The sequence below is a fragment of the Cupressus sempervirens genome, chromosome 10 (genome assembly GCF_028749045.1).
Source record: "Cupressus sempervirens isolate cs-2001-9-10 chromosome 10, ASM2874904v1, whole genome shotgun sequence".
In the NCBI taxonomy this organism is placed as follows: domain Eukaryota; kingdom Viridiplantae; phylum Streptophyta; class Pinopsida; order Cupressales; family Cupressaceae; genus Cupressus; species Cupressus sempervirens.
Genome location: NC_143127.1, coordinates 107,320,253 through 107,335,332, shown reverse-complemented (window position 1 = coordinate 107,335,332; position 15,080 = coordinate 107,320,253). Strand labels below are relative to the sequence as shown.

At 36.3% G+C, this 15,080-nt stretch overlaps 1 pseudogene; it reads left to right on the top strand.

The window, feature by feature from the left end:
- Window positions 1-308: 308 nt before the first annotated feature.
- On the top strand, window positions 309-14,749 carry LOC149532830 (uncharacterized; annotated as a pseudogene).
- The last annotated feature ends 331 nt before the right edge of the window (window positions 14,750-15,080 follow it).

The window sequence follows — 15,080 nt, the reverse complement described above, 5'->3', positions numbered from 1 at the left end:
TTCTTGATTCAATTAATGTGTGTATGTCTTTATATTCCTTTATTTCATTAGTTTTTTGTTTAATTTAGCTACCAAATATTATGTTTTGTGGTGCAAATTTAGGTTAGTTTCTTTGATTTTGATCTAATTATCTTTAAAAATATTCAGTATTCCTCTATATTGATTTAAATAATAGGTCCTTTAATAGAGCTATAATTATAATGATATTTTAATTGATTTGTGGACCTTAGGTTATCTATTTTTGGGATATTTTGTGAAGTTTTTGTAACTACAAGTCATATCTACTTATTATATCACCTTAGGTATAGATGTATTTTTCACAAATCATTTTATCTCTTTTCTTTACACAAGATAGCTTAGGTGATTCAATGTTGAAATCAAACCATAATCAAAATATTGACTTTCAAGATAGCCATGCCCATAGGATTGAATGTCTTTCCATGTTTCACGGGATTGCTAGTTCTCACATTTAGCATTTTAGATGCAATCCCTCATGACAACATATATACTACAAGCTTCCTCAATAGCTAAGATCCTATCACTATAACTATCCACTTAGGAGATCAAGCTCATCTACATGATATCTTTATAATTGATATTTTCTCATTGATTATTGAATTCATTTACTTCTAATACCTTCATCTTCTTCTATTTTAAAAATTTAATAATGAAGATTAGGTATTACCTGTAGACACCTAAAAACCTTTAGAAAATAAAGTATTTTTATTTTCTAAAAAAGTCCTGATGACATCATCATTTATTAATTAATTAATTATTTAATTAATTTATTTATTTTTATGCCATTAAATCCCTTTATCTTAATTAAAAATATTTAATTAAGGAATCCCTCCCAAAAATGTTTAAATCTTATTTAAACATTATTTCCTTATTTATTAATTATTTAATTAATAAATTGACCAAAAAACCCAAAATAAATAAAAAAAATTATTTTTTGCACAAAACTTGGCCAATTTTCTTAAGACCACTAACCTCTTCCAAAATCTTCTAATCCTTTTTTAATTTTGATTAAAGGCTAATCCCATCATTTCCTACCCCTAATCCCAACTCAAAATATTTAATTAAGATTAAATATTAATCCTCATGTTTATTAAAAAAGTTTTAATAAATATCTCCTCAACCCAAACCCTTCAAATAAATAAAAACTTTATTTATTTCCTACAAATCTAATTTATCCTCATCCTAAGAAGTTCTAGACTCTTCTAGAAAGTCTTCATCCTCATCCTAGGAAGTTCTAGACTATTCTAGAAAGTCTTTATCCTCATCCAAAGTCTAGACTCTTCTAGAAGATGTATTTAAACCTAATCCTAATCCCCTCCTAACCTTGTCACATTCTCTAAACATGGGTTAAGACTTACTAACCCAATCCAAAGTTAACAAATATCTCCTCCTTCACCCACCCTCATTAAATGCCATCCACTTGTCTATCCCTAAGCTAATCCTAAACCATCCTAATCCATCCTCTAATCATTTGCACAATCCTAATCAAGCTTAAAACCTTCCTAATCAAGCCCAAGTCAAAATTCCTCTCATCTCCTTCAAAATATCCCAACCATAAAACTTTATGAAGCCCACTAGGCCATAAATGACTCTTCCAAGCCCTTTTATTGCTCTTACAAGCCATTATGAGGGTCTTTATGAAGATTTTATCCCTTGAGCCTCCTTTGTTGACTCATCCTGCCCCATTCCTCCATCCTCTCACCCTGTGACATGTGTCACTCCCTAATTGGCTATAAGGAAGCACAATCCATGTGCTCTCCTCTCATGCAATCTGAGCCCTCCATGAGCTTTTTCCCATCTTTGCATCCTAGCCCTTGATCCCTCAAGCCCTTTGCCTATTTAAGGAATCCTCTCCCAAGCCATTTTAACACAATCCATGAAGTAAAGTCATAATGCCATTTTAAGAAGCCATTTTACATCAAAACCATACACTCACACCCAAATTCCAACTCCATTTGAACCCCTTTTTGAAGCATAAGCTTGAGCATACATCCTATCTATTTAGACAAAGCCACTCAACAAGAGAGCTTCTCATTGAGAGAGTCTATTAATGGCTCATATTCTCAATTGAGAGTTCATCTTAGTCTATCTTGAAGTTTATGAATTTTGTTTAGTTTGTAGAAGCTTTATTTAAATTTGGTTTCTATTAGCATACTAACATTGCTCGTATACATTACCTTCTTATCTATAATATAACACTATCACTCTATTGATAAATATCTTTTAATTTTTTCCAAACTAAATAGGAATTTCTTAATGAAATAACCTATCAACTCTATTTTGATAATGGAATTCAAAATTCAAAATGTTTATGTCTCATTATTCTCATATTCAATAATTTCATCTAGAGTATCAAGGCCATTTTGAGGTGTAATATATTTTACCTCCACATTATTTTAGGTAGTGTAATTCCTTGAAATAGTGTATCCTATCATTTTTTTCTCCATGACCTATAGTAGAGCCTATTAAACATAGAAATGTTTAGTTATCAAGCCATGATATCTAGCTTAATTATTAAAGCTCTCTCCTATGGACAAAAATTATTATATCGATTATTAAATAGGTCCAATAACTAAGAGGTGGGTGATCAACTAAATTTGAACAATTTTCTTAAACATTTAAAACATGTAAACACAAGGATTGTAAAATCTATAACAAATATGAAAATGAAAAACAAAAAACCATCACCATGGGCACTATAATTTACATATGAAAACCCAAGAAGGGAAAAACCATCAAGAATATATTACTCATTAAATGAACACTAATTAAGGTGACACTAGTTAAGGTGGTTTATAGGAGGACTCATTGTTTGTTTCCTCACTATAGGTTGGAACACTGTCATTTGGCATGAGCTATACCTAAAATAAGAAATGAATAATTGACAACACAAGTAGGCTCATTGCTAAAATATAAGAAGCTAGTTTTAATCCACTGCTAAAGTCACTATCATTGATACTCTATAAAACTAAATGATATAATAGTCTACTATTAATTGCACCAACTCACATCTATATTAGCACACGTATATTTTCTTATTAGATTTGCATTCACTTCACATATTATGCAGAGACATACATGCTACAAAATATAAAATAATCCCTCTCTTATACTACCTCATACCAACAATAATCTTGACCTAATCAAATTTGAAATTGGTCAGACCTAAGTATTTAGATGTTAACATGGAATGAAACATTCCTCATGGATATTAGTATGCTATATAATTAGTGAAATATTTGGTACCAACAATAGGATCTATATGTTATACTACAAATGTTAGGGCCAAAGTCAAAATAAACGCTTTTCTAATAAGACTAAACCCAAAGAACCAATATGGGATATGTTGCACGATAAATGAGACTATCATTGACATAGATAAAGATAAATATTTAAACCATGTCATTTGATTCCCACTTCCATGAAAATATAAAATAACCAAACCACATCTATATCACATGCATGCATTAGATATATTTTTGATTTTAAAAGCAACCAAAATGGGGACTAAGCTAGTAAAAAGCTGAAAAGCCAGCAAAAAGTCACTTACAACACATTATCATCCTAACCCCTTTCTTAATATGAAAGACCCCCACATGAAAGTATCCCAAATTCTACAACTACTACAACTTATAGGCTAACTAACAGTTAGAAAATTAAAACTATACCTAATCATAGTCAATATTATAAGCATAATCAACAAGAGTCCAATTGTAAACTAAAATGGAAGCCCTATAGGGTAGAGAACTTAACGAAAATGACAATTAATATGTTGACATTAATACCAACCATTATAAAAAAATGCATAACATCAACCTCACATTCTAACAACTACTTCAAGCTTGGTTCAAGGCTTGGAAAAAATAATGGCCAGCATCATAGCTGGGCAAAACGTCATCAATAATTCAAAGAGGATCATGATATTTGTGTCAAGAGGAACATGATACTATAGGAGGGCTTGGGAATTTTTGCAGGAGATATCAAAGAAACTTACAACTTCAACTCCAAGTAGGGAAAAATCAATTTTTTTAGAAATGGCAACCAATAAAAGTGTGGAAGAAAGGACAAGGATGTGATTTTATTACTCAAGCATGCAACAAGCCTATAAAGTAAGAACAAGGGGGCTTCCCCTATGAATAATGTCATGAAGAAGGCCATAAACATAAACAAAGAAATTATGTGCTTAAAAATATAGTTTACAATAAAATATGTAAGGACAGTACCACACTGTTCTCCTTATTTTGTGATTTTGTTGAGTTATTATTGAGTTGGTGATTAACATTTGAACTTTTTAGATTGTTGTGTTTATTTTATTAAATGTTTCTCATCCCTTTATAATCAATTCTACATTAATAGAATATACTCTAAGAATTATTTAATATTTATAATGAAGTTTTATTATTGAACTACATTACTATATATTTCCTTGACTTACTACTTTAAAAATAATAATTAATACTATATTTATAAAAAATATATATATAATAATAAATAACAACTGTTGAGAAATACAGTTATACTAGAATTGATATTTTATGATGGTTCTTCTTTATCTTCAAACTTCCCACCTTACTAGTAAACTGCTTCACATGAATATGAATAAATGTTATCTTGATATTTATCAAACCAAACAAAAAAGGCAACATATTCAATCAACCATTGTGTAATAATAACAAACAATATTAATGATATCCTCATATACTCCGGAAGTTTTATATCTTAGCGTGGGAATGCTTTTGCCGCTCATGAACGGCCAAGCGGGACAATCACAAAAGCACTTGTTCATATTTGCCTTTCCATTTAACACTTCCGATTTCATGAATGTCTGCAATCATTGTTAATGATGAGGATTCGACAATCGATGTTACCAATAATAATAGATTCTATGTCAATGACGAGCAATCAATTGTCGATCATATTAGTGATAATATTCGAAAGTAAACTGCCATTCTCTAGAGATCAAAACCGGCCGTGTCACTATCAGCAGTCGGCTCGTTCAATCTATTCTTGCGATAGCGAGCTTGGTTTTTCGTTTTAAATTGCTGCGAAATGAAACTAAGATGGCACTGAAATCGGGGAGCTTAGCTAAGATCATTACGAAATGGAATTCAATCTATTGAATTTTACAGTGCTCTATACGATTATTCTATCCATGACTGATTTCTTTGTAGAGGGATCATTTGGTGGGCACTTAAGGATGCCATTAACTATCAGGAACAATCGGCTGCGTGGTGATTTTCTGGAAAAGTTAAAGAGATCTCGAATAACTACATATGTTTCAACTCTCAGTGAAACTTCGTACGAGGAATATAACTATACCCAAGTTCTGGACCATTTTGGATACACGCCAGAGAGCTATCAAACATTTCCCCAACGTTATTTCATTGACAAATCCAACTGGGTTGGCGCTCAAAACAATTCTGCCATATTTGTCTGGTTGGGTGAGGAACAAGACATTACGAATGACGTCCGTTCTGAATTCATGATAGACCAAGTTGCTGACTTCAAAGCTCTTGTGGTGTACATTGAGGTAATATCACGTTTTTCCATTTATTATTTGTTATATTTCAAGGACACCGTTGAATAAGTCTAGCTCATTATTTTTGGCCTTCTGCTTGGATAAGTACATGTCAAGAACTAATGATCGTAATCTCACATGTGTGCAGCACCGTTATTATGGGACGTCAATGCCATTTGGGACGGAGAAGGCATCGTACGCAAACCCGAGCAAAATGGGTTATTTCACATCCGCTCAGGCCTTGGCCGATTATGCAACCGTCATTGTCCATTTGAAGAAAACATTAAATGCTCAGAATTGTCCATTTGTCGTTGTTGGTGGATCCTACGGTGGAAGTAAGTAGAAATTTGGGATTGCAAGCTTTGGGTTTAACAATGGAGGAAATTTGGTAGTTAAGAATGCTGGAGTAATACTGGGATAGATGACCTCCCAGGAAGTCCTGATGCTTCACCCATGTGAACATCATCTAGATCCAATGAGTGCTAAGCATTCCATTTATTCTTATAAGAGATGGATTCATGTTGAATTACTTCTCATGAAACATGGGTCAATGAATTTGACTTAAAATCACACAGTCAAATCTGATAACAATATCACAATTTGACTTGCTGACCAAATTATTTCACATATTTTGTTACTATTTAAGACTTTCTGTCTACGTTAATGGTTCGCATGTAATATTTAAAATAAAAATTCAATATTTGAAATGGTATTGTTGCAGTGCTAGCAGCATGGTTTCGATTCAAGTACCCGCACATTGCAATTGGAGCTGTTGCATCATCAGCGCCTATCCTCTACCTCGACAGCTTCGCTCCACCATATGGCTTTGAGATTGTTGTCACCAAAGATTTCAGAGTACGTCCACTGGTGATTTTTTCACCTTAATCTCACCCTTACTATTATTAAATTTGACATTTTGAGATCATTACGTAGGATGCAAGCGAGATTTGCTCTAGAAGAATTAACGAATCGTGGGGTATGATGGACAAAATAGCGTCTAGCCCCCAAGGCTTGCTAAACCTAAGAAAACTATTTAACACTTGTCAGTAAGTAAAAATTCCATGTGCTATTATCCATAACAGATAAATTTAGTAACAGTTTTTGAATCCCATTGTATTTCATTTGGTCTGTTAGGTTCGTGGAATTTAAAAAACCGGGATTTCTACAAATGTTGGTTTTTGCCAAATCAAGGTTTTGCAAATTTTCATTCTGATTTTTGAGATTTTACTTAAACCGTTTGTTTCACTAGGAAGATGTGTGTAAAGACACATTTGTATTCGTAAGCTTGAAATTGGAAGTCCGAAATGCTAATTCCATTTTGCCAATTTTAAAACAAACACAAAAATTTCCAAATCCAGATGAGCATCAGACAGCAAAAGGAAAATAAATGAAGTTGCAAGTCAGAAAGTTGCAAGCCAAAGCATGTTAGAGATAGATGAATTGCGTTCTTTTGCATTTGGTCAGCTTTACGACTTTACTCATATTTTCCTTGTGGTTTTCTTATGCTCATTTTCATGAGGAATCATAAACTAGATTTGAAAACGCTAATAAACAAATTCTTTTATCTAAGACAATCAAATTAACAAATTTTGGCAGATAATTAACATGAATTGAAGATTTCTCTTCTCTTTCATACAAGATATCAAAGTGTCGTAACTGGGTATTCCTATTTCAGGAATATATCGGATACGGACGCCCTACATGAGCACCTTCTATCAATGTACGAGAACACAACACAGTACAATTTCGACAGAGTTAAAGGAGTAAATAGCCCAACTAAACCTTCTAGCTGAACAAAAACAGAGAGATTAACATAGCAGAAAAACTCAGGAAATGAGCCACAACATATCAATCCAAACTTGAGCACTGAAAAACTCTAGGCCCAGCCAGTCTATTTATAGCTGAATGTACAGAGCATTCTAGAGAAGAGTTTGGTAATGTTTTTAATGAGAGTAGTTGGCAGTTGGAGGGATGGCCGGACATGCCTCTGGAAGCTTCTTGGTCGGTGCTGACCATGCTTTGCAATGTAATTAATTTACGTTGACATCCCCCCTAAATTAATTACAATAGCTATACTAAATATCTACTATCTAAATATCCCCCCATAATCTACATATGATGGGTCTTGGCCTAAGGCCTTGTTAGGTACCCATTTACAATCTGTAGTTTCCTAAATACAATGTTCAAAATTCATAAGAATCCCCCCTGAATGACAACCATAATTATGTCACTGCTCTTAAGCCCAAAAGATGTCGAAGAGATACAAACTTGGCTTCACTTAAAGCCTTGGTGAATAAGTCAGCAATCTGGTCCCTTGTCTTGCAATATTGAAGATGAATCACCTGTTGTTGGAGGAGATGCCTAATATAATGATGATAAACTTCAATATGTTTGGTGCGAGCATGAAACACAGGATTCTTAGACAATGATATGGCACTTTGATTGTCACAATGAATTAGAGAAGGCCCTGCATGATGTTGCCTAAGGACTAATAAGATAGCTCGTAGCCAAGTGATGTCTTTTGCTGCTTCGTTTGCTGGAGTAAAAAGCAGTCTACCATAGCTGAGTTTTTCTATTGTGTTAATCTCTTTGTTTTTGTTCATGGTATCAGAGCATTCTAGAGAAGACTTTGGTAATGTTTTTAATGAGAGTAGTTGGCAGTTGGAGGGATGGCCGCACATGCCTGTGGAAGCTTCTTGGTCGGTGCTGACCATGCTTTGCAATGTAATTAATTTATGTTGACTCTAGCCACACTAATATTCTTCATGACCACGATTAACTTAGTTTTACTTATTATGCTATTGTGGGATATATTCAGATCTGCAATGCCATCAATAGCCTTCAAGGAGATGCAGACACTGTTAGCAGAATAGTTGTGGGAGTAAATTACTCAGACGGATCAGATCAATGCTTGGATTTGGGGCCGTTCAATTTTACCAAAGGAGGCTGGGGATGGCAGGTCATTGAGACTTGTTTTATTTCATTAGACCGAAACCAGATTAGGGTTTCCTTCTAACATATTATTTTTTAATGGGGTGCAGCTATGCAGTGATTTAGTGCTTCCATGGGCCAATCCTCCTAGAATAAGTGCTTCCACAATATTTCCATGATACGTCTTTGATATCAAGTCATATGCGAGGGATTGCTAACTCAAATATGGAGTCGTGCCACGCTGACACTGGTTTGCAATTGAATTCGGAGGACACGTAAATGGATTTCAATATTCATTAGAGCCAAACCTACACAAAACTTTGGTTTAGGATTCATTTTTATTATGGCATCCTTTGTGAAATGCAGGACATTAAAAGAGTTTTGAAGGACTTTGGAAGCAATATAATTTTCTCCAATGGGTTAAGAGTGTGAAAAATCAAACTATTGCAGTCACTAATTATTAATCTCCTATCACAAATGATTATTAAACTGCTGAAAATAAATTTCCAGCTAATATCGAACAATAACACAACTGCAACTTCACTTATAAAATACGGAAAGAAATGCGCAACACAATGAACACAATATTTTCAGACAAATTGTCCCTGGAAAAACCCCTAAGGGAAAGCCAGTTCTACAGATGAGGAATTATATTAAACTTCAGCAAATCAAGAGATACAAAATTCCTTGCCTCTCACTGGCAGAACTCCGCCAACCTCCTAATTTCTCCCGCTGATATTCCCCACTGCTATCCCCATGCTAACACTGCGCCCTTGCTAACACTGCAAGACTGTTTGCTAACACTGCAAACTGCTTCGCAAAAGCTTCTTTTTGTGCCCTTGCTAACACTGCAAGACTGTTTGCTAACACTACAAAATGTTTCACAAAAGCTTCTTCACATCCAAATGACCCAATGATCCCTTTCTATACTACTCCTGTTGGTAAACCAACAATCGAGATTAAATCTAACCAACGGCTGAGATTAAGACAACTCGACAGCCAATAATAGAATTGGTTGCAAAGTGTCCAAAAGGAATCACTAAAATTAGTAAATAATAACCATTTACTAATTTTTGGCAAGTGGACAAACAACTATCCAAACCACCCATAAATAAAACCGCTATTCATAGATAAGGACGAACAGCTGTCCAAGCTACCCATAAATAGTGCTGCTATTTTCGAGTCAGAAATAATAGCTGTCTAACTAACAATAATTAACACTCCCTCTTAGCGAGGAAGTTGTTCTGCATGACACCCATCTTATCTCTGAAGAAGATAAATTTGGCCTTTCCCAAAGCCTTCGTCAGAATGTCTGCTACCTGCTCATCTGTAGGTATGTATTGTAGTTGAACAACTCCCCTTTGTACACAATCTTTGATGAAGTGATATCTGATATCTATATGTTTAGACCTATCATGAAACACTGGATTCTCAGACAACTTGATGCAACTCTGATTGTCACAATGTATCACAGTAGTCTCAACCTTCTGACCAAACAAGGCTACTAACAACTTCCGAAGCCATATAGCTTCACATGTCGCCATGCTAGCTGCTATGTATTCTGCTTCTACTGAACTTAGAGCCACAAACTTCTGCTTCCTGCTGAACCAAGATACAACTCCTAATCCCAAGCTGAAACAACACCCTGAAGTGCTCCTTTTGTCTGTTGTACTTCCTGCCCAATCTGCGTCAGTATAGCCTATCAACCTGATACCTTCACCTCCAATTCGTGATCATGGGTGTAGACATGGCTTTGCAATCCTCCATCCTGAATTTCTTCAAGATTTCAATGCAATATTTCCCTTGACCAAGGAAAATCTCCCCATCTGTGTGCCACACTGCCATGCCTAGAAAGTAGTGCATAAGTCCTAAATCCTTCATCTCGAACTCTTCTGCAAGGTTCCTCTTGCAATCCACTATGAGCCCTAGTGAACCTGTAAGAAATAGGTCGTCCACATAAAGAACAAGAATGAGAATCTCACCCCTAACCATCAAGTAGTAGAGGTTAGCATCTGCTTCACTCTTCACAAAGCCCATTTTCTGCAAGTATGTATCAATGCGCTCATACCACGCTCTAGGAGCCTGCTTGAGTCCGTACAATGCTTTCTTCAATCTGCACACGTGGGTCTCTTTGCTGTGTGCTACAAAGCCTTCTGGTTGTTCTATGTATACCTCCTCCTTCAACTCACCATTGAGGAATGATGTCTTGACATCCATTTGATGGATCTGCCATCCCATTTGTGCTGCAAGTGAGATTATAGCTCGTATAGAAGTATACCTGGCAACTAGAGAAAATGTTTCCTCATAGTCTATTCCCTCCTTCTGAGAGAACCCCTTTGCCAAAAACCTAGCCTTGTATTTCTCGATGCTACCATCTGCACCGTCCTTTATCTTATAGATCCAGCATGATCCAACTACAGCCCTATCTGTTGGTCTAGGTACTACCTCCCACACATTATTCTGCATTATTGAAGAATATTCCTCAACCATAGCATCTCGCCATACCTGATGTTATGTAGCTTCTTGATAGCTAGAAGGCTCACTATCTACCAACTGACTAACTAATGCCACATAGTCATTGAACTTGGTTGGTTGTCTTCACTGTCTAGTACTCTTCCTAGGAGCTCCCACAAACTCTTGAGTATCCCTTTGTGTATCTAGAACCACATGGTTCCTGCTGCCAACTGTAGAGGATGAAATGTCAACCTCTAAGTCTTCCAGATGCATTTCTTGTTGCACCTGTTGCTCCATACTCTGTGAATCTTCACTAACTGAGTCTACACTCGTACTGGTAACTGTACTTGAGCTTTGATGCCCTTGACTTGATCTTGGAGCTTCTGTTGGCTGCTCACTCTGATCATCTGCTGGCAAATCTCTGGATCTCTTGAATGTCTTCTCCTCCATGAACTTGACATCCCATCTGCAAATAACTCTTTTAGTCCCCGGAATGAAAATCCTGTATGCCTTTGAGGTCTCACTGTACCCAACAAAGTACCCCCTCTCTACAGTCTGATCTAACTTTGTACATGTATCTCTAAGAATATGACAATATGCCAAACTCCTGAATATCCTGAAGTGACTAACATCTGGCTTCTTCCCTGCGAAAGCCTCCTTTGGTGTCATCTTCCCTAGCACCTTGTGTGGAACTCTATTCTGAATGTAGACTGTTGTATTACACGCCTCTGCCCATAAGTAATGGGGCATGTCCTGGTCATGTAGCATAGCTCTTGCTACCTCCAATATAGAACAGTTCTTCCTCTCAGCAACTCCATTCTGCTGTGGATTGTAAGGAACAATCCATTCTCTCTTGATTCCTTCTCTAGTGCAGAACTCCTGAAAGACATTTTCTTTGTACTCGCCTTCATTGTCTGACCGAAGAACCTTTATCTTCTTTCCTGTTGAGTTCTCCACAAGAGCCTTGAACTCTTGGAATCGACTGAAAACCTCATCTTCAGTCTTCAAGAAGTATATCCAAGTCTTTCTAGAGAAGTCATCAATAAAAGTAACATAGTACTCATATCCTCTAAGAGATTTCGTTGACATTGGTCCACAAACATCTGAATGTACTAGATCAAGAACACCCTTAGATCTGGTGTCACTCCTTGGAAAAGATGCTTTCAGAAACTTCCCCAACACACATCCCTTACATACATCGTCATGCTCTGTGCTCACCTCTGGAACAACTGTCACGGTCTCACGAAGCAATCTAAGTGCTCCATGATGAATATGGCCCAACCTCCTATGCCATAGCTCTCCAAGATCTCTAGGATTATTGTTGCTCATAAGTGCCTTAAGAGTATCAAACTGCAATCTATAAAGGCGACCACTCCTAACTCCAATAGTTATGGGTGATTTTCAACCCTTGTGCTTAATCAACACGTGTCCCTCTAAAGAGTACATTATACCCCCTATCCTGAAGAACAGATGCAGAAATCAAATTCATACCTAAGCCCGGCACATATAACACATCATGAAGAGGAATTATCTTTCCATTCTCCCTCTCAAATTGAACAGTCCCTTTCCCAACAGGGTTGAGTTTGGACAAGTTTCCCATAGAAATCTGGATGTTGGTGTCCTCCTCCTTGTAACTGGAGAAGTACTCTCTAACTCCTGTCATATGAAATGACGCCACACTATCTATATACCAAACACACTGTGAGGTTGAGCTAACCATACAAGCTATGAGTGCAAACTCATCTTCCATTCTGCTGGAGAGTTCTTCTGCACTTGCTGAAGCTACCACCTGCTTCTTACCCTTTTTTCTCTCTGGGCAATCACTGACATAGTGGCCAAACTCGTGACATCTAAAGCACTTGACCTTAGAAAGGTCCTTCTTCTTCTTTTCACTTTGTGAATTTGATCCTTTGCTAGATCCCTTCTTTGCTTTCCCTTTACCCGCTAGGGCAACGTTCTCTTGTTCCACCTCATTTTTCTGACTCTTGTTGGCCCCATTGACAAGACTTAGTCTAAACTCCTCCTGAGTGAAATCAGTCCATAGTCGATCCCAACTCGGTAAAGTATCTCGTCCACTGACAACTTGAACAAAGACACTCCATTGTTTAGTAAACCCATTTAGGGCTATTCTCACTAGCTCATCATCAGTAGGGCTATCTCCAACAGCTGCTAACTCATCCTTGACAAGTTTGAGCCTGGTGAAGTAACTTGTGACGTCTTCTCCCTGATTCATTCGGGTATTCTTTAGCTTCTCTCTAAGAATCAACTTCCTGTTAGTGGTAGCATTCTGGTACAGATTTAGAATGGCGTCCCACATCTTCTTTGATGTATCTAGCTCTGAGATATGTGGAACAATATGATCCTTGACACCATCAAGGATAATCCTCCTCGCTTTGGCATCGTCCTTCCTATATGCTGCAAGCTGTGTTGCATCCGTTGGTATAGGTACACCACTAGTAGCATAATCCTTGATACCATTCTCTTTCAACAATAAAGAAATTATGGCCTTTCAGACACCAATATTTGAGGCACCACCCAATCTATCCTGATCTCTCAAACCAGCTGAAGCCATCTCAAGGGTTTAAAGCAATAATAAATCTAAAGAGATCAAAATTTCTTTCCTAGGTCAAAACTCTTCTACCCTTAACAATGCTCTGATACCATGTGAAAAATCAAACTATTGCAGTCACTGATTATTAATCTCCTATCACAAATGATTATTAAACTGCTGAAAATAAATTCTCAGCTAATATCGAAGAATAACACAACTGCAACTTCACTTATAAAATACGGAAAGAAATGCGCAACACAATGAACACAATATTTTCGGACAAATTGTCCCTAGCAAAACCCCTAAGGGAAAACCAGTTCTACAGATGAGGAATTATATTAAACTTCAGCAAATCAAGAGATACAAAATTCCTTGCCTCTCACTGGCAGAACTCCGACAACCTCGTAATTTCTCCCGCTGATATTCCCCACTGCTATCCCCACGCTAACACTGTGCCCTTGCTAACATTGCAAGACTGTTTGCTAACACTGCAAACTGCTTCGCAAAAGCTTCTTTCTGTGCCCTTGCTAACACTGCAAGACTGTTTGCTAACACTGCAAACTGCTTCACAAAAGCTTCTTCACATCCAAATGACCCAATGACCCCTTTCTATACTACTCTTGTTGGTAAACCAACGACCAAGATTAAATCTAACCAACGGCTGAAATTAAGACAACTCGACAGCCAATAATAGAATTGGTTGCAAAGTGTCCAAAAGGAATCACTAAAATTAGTAAATAATAACCATTTACTAACTTTTGGCAAGTGGACAAACAGCTATCCAAACCACCCATAAATACAACCGCTATTCATAGATAAGGACGAACAGCTGTCCAAGCTACCCATAAATAGTGCTGCTATTTCCGAGTCAGAAATAACAGCTGTCCAACTAACAATAATTAACAAAGAGATCCATGGAGCGCTGGAGGGTAAGTAGTTCTTTTTCTTCTCGAAACTCATGACCATTAATCATTTCTCGCCTTTACTTAAGCGAGCATCTTGTCGTACGAATTTCAGTGTGGTGGAGAATATTTCAGAAAGCATTGTGGCTCTCCCTGCCGAGGAGGGTAAGTTGGGTCATAATAAATTTTTTTTCTCACAATCAAACAAAGACAATGTTTATCTTACATGAATGGAATGTCACTGGTCACACAGGAACACATTGTCTAGACATTGTTCAAAGTGCCAGTGATGATCCAGACTGGCTGAAAGAGCAACGGAGAACAGAGATAACTATCATCCAAAAATGGATTGAGGATTATAATAACCAATTTTAATTGGTCATCTCATTCAGCAATTGTCTTCACGATGTAATAAAATCATCCGGTCTGATTATGAGATCTTTACTATTGGAAGAAACAATTCAATGTAATCATCCATTCAAAATTAGTATCCTATTACTTAAGTCGAATGTAGCTATTATTGGATCCTTTCAAATGTTATTGCTATTCGGATGTGCATGTGTAGATGTTGAAAATAATGGAACTTAATTATTATTATTATTTTTTATTAAATAATTATTTACATTATCATATATACAAAATTAATATTAAAATTATTGACAATAAAATAATTATAAACATAAATCATATTTCTAAACATGTATCA